The sequence below is a fragment of the Geotrypetes seraphini genome, chromosome 11 (assembly GCF_902459505.1).
Source record: "Geotrypetes seraphini chromosome 11, aGeoSer1.1, whole genome shotgun sequence".
NCBI classification, from domain to species: Eukaryota; Metazoa; Chordata; class Amphibia; order Gymnophiona; family Dermophiidae; genus Geotrypetes; species Geotrypetes seraphini.
In genome coordinates this window covers 31,317,998-31,321,102 of record NC_047094.1, presented here as the reverse complement: position 1 = coordinate 31,321,102, position 3,105 = coordinate 31,317,998, and positions in this window count along the sequence as shown.

Sequence of the window (3,105 nt, the reverse complement as noted above, 5' to 3'; positions counted from 1 at the left end):
TCAATGCTGCTCTTTAATATGTTGCCCAGTTTTCTTGCATTAAGTTTTTTATTGCTTGGAACGGAAATGTCCCAGTTGATAATAACCCTCCGAGTCATGATCCCCTAAACTTTTCTAGTACATGGAGGCTCATCCAGTCTTCATACTCACATATAATGCCATTTCTGGTTTCACTTCTTTGTAATTAGGAATCCTCTGGGCTTATCACTCAAATGTTCATGGTTTTCTACTATTAGAAAGTATGAATGAGTCATACCCCATGGATAAAAACTGCAAGGTTTGCACCAATAATCAGAACTGTGTAGTTTTCCCATTAGAAACAAGGTTGATTGTACAAACAATTATATGTGTACTTGTATTGCCCACCCCTAGGAATGCCTCAAGACATTGCTAATTTTGCTTGCACTGAGGTCGGGCAATTTTCTAAGCTCCCATTTTCATGTGTATATTGCTCTTTAACCTAAAGAACTGACTTTAAAAATTGGCCTCAGATTGTGGTGTAATCAGTCCATTAGCCAAATGTTCTATGCTTTGTAAACAATGCAGAAACTCAGGAAATCCTATATTGCAACATGACTCATTGAGATTTTTATAATAAATTCAAACAAGACACACACATATACAAGGGAGCCAAGTCACTATGTACTAAAGTTTGAAATGACTGTGCAAAGGTGTATTTTGCACAAAACCTAGCACGAATTGCCTGGAAATGTGTAAAGTGACTACAGTTCAAGCATTTTGTGCCATTTTTCATTTGAGGCACAACTCTGCATTGCCACTTCACAGAACACTTTGTAACAGGCCTGGTGCTACCATTAGGTGAACTAGCTGGTCATAGTGCATCACACTGTAGGAGATGCCAAGTCATCCTGTTTCCTGGTAGACTTGCCAGGTGCCTCTCATCACACTGACAAAAATAAATGCAACCCGAGTCCTGATAATATTTGTGTCCTTCTGGGAAAACATAAAGCCACTCTTAAAACTTTAGCCATTTTTCCCAAAGATGGTCACACTTATACCTGCTGTTAATGCTTCTCCACCGCACCAACTACAACATTTGATCAATAAGCTGTTGGTGCTGCCTGCTTCCTCCTAAAGAATGACACAGGGACAAATTTGTCCCCCATCCCTGCGGGAACTCCTTTTCCCATCCCTGCCACATTCCTGCAAGCTCTGTCATCATCTACACCAGCCTTGAACACTTTAAAATCATAAGTGCGGTTAAGGCAGAACTTACAGGAATGGGACAGGAACAAAACACATGGAGAAAAATTTGTCCCCTTGTCATTCTCCTTCACTCCACAGCTCAAGCAATTAGGGGCTCAATCCCCTCCAATGTCCTCAGCCAGCCCAACCAGTCTGCTATTGGCCCAGTTGGCAGAGATTCAAGATCATTGTATTGTAGCCTTTCCTGTTGTTCTGATAGTACCAAGTACACATTGAAACATGATGGCAGATAAAGGACAAATGACCCATCCAGTCTGCCCATCCGCAGTAACCATTATCTCTCTCTCTCTCCGATAGATCCCACGTACCTATCCCAGGCCCTTTTGAATTCAGTTTCTGTCTCTACCACTTCTTCCAGGAGACTGTTCCATGCATCTACCACCCTTTCTGTAAAAAAGTATTTTCTCAGATTACTCCGGAGCTTATCACCTCTTAACTTCATCCTATGCACTCTCATTGCAGAGTTTCCTTTCAAATTAAAGACTCGACTCATGTGCATTTACATTACATAGGTATTTAAACATCTCTATCATATCTCTCCTCTCCCGCATTTCCTCCAAAGTATACAGAATGAGATCTTTAAGTCTATCCCCATATGCCTTATGATGAAGACCACATATCATTTTAGTAGCCTTTTTCTGGACCAACTCCATCCTTTTTATATCTTTTTGAAGGTGCGGCCTCCAGAATTGTACACAATATTCTAAATGAGATCTCACCAAAGTCTTATATAGGGGTATCAATACCTCCTTTTTCCTACTAGCTATACCTCTCCCTATGCAACCTAGCATCCTTCTAGCTTTCGTTGTCACCTTTTCAACCTGTTTGGCCACCTTAAGATCATCACATCTAAGCCCCGCTCTTCTGTCGTGCACCTAAGCTCTTCACTCCCTAATCTCTACCATTCCCTTGGGTTTTTGCAGCCCAAATGCAAGACCTTGCATTTCTTATACTTTGTTGGGTAAAAAATTTTAGCTGCCAAATTTCAAACCATTCTTCAAGCTTTGCCAGGTCTTTCTTCATGTTATTCACACCATCCGGCATGTCTACTCTATTGCAGATTTTCGTATCATCCGCAAAGAGGCAAATCTTATCCGACAACCCTTCAGCAATATCGTTTATAAAAATATTAAAAAGAACAGGCCCAAGAACAGAACTTTGAGGCACACTACTGGTAACATCCCTTTCCTCAGAGCGATCTCCAATGATCACTACTCTCTGTCACCTTCCACTCAACCAGTTGGTCGAATTTGCGGGAACCAGTAAGGAAACCGGCTCAGCACCGAGAAGCAACGCCAAATCACACTGCTGTTCGTGCAGCTCATATGAAGGAATTGGATCGAGCAGCCGGTTAGCAGTGAGGCAGGAGTTTGGAAAGCTTGCTCCTGCCTGTTACACCCCTACCAGATTGGCAGAGGTATGAAGATAGGGCAGGGAGGGGGGAACAGAGGGCAGAGCCTGGGAGGGAGAGTGCAGAGCCTGACAGGGGAGGGGAGGATGGAAGGGTGCTGGGTGCAGAGCTTGGCAGGGAGGGGGCTGAGTGCAGAGCCTGATAGAGCAGGACACTTGAATATTAAGTCACCCGACTTATATTCAAGTCAACTGTTTTTCCTCCTTTTTGGGGGGAAAAGGGGGGTCTTAACTTATATTCGGATCAACTTATATTCGAGTTTATAATGCAAAAGAGAAAATGAGCATGGGCATCCTGAAAAGTTACACACGTTCTTACAGAGTATACTATATTATGAGTTTGGTTCAGTAGCTTTCTCTAGCAGTGTGACTACAAAGATTTGGTTTCAACAGGTGAGCACATGAATGAGGAACACAATCACGCTGTCATCTACTGACAATCCGATTAAAGGATTAAATAACTGGTTA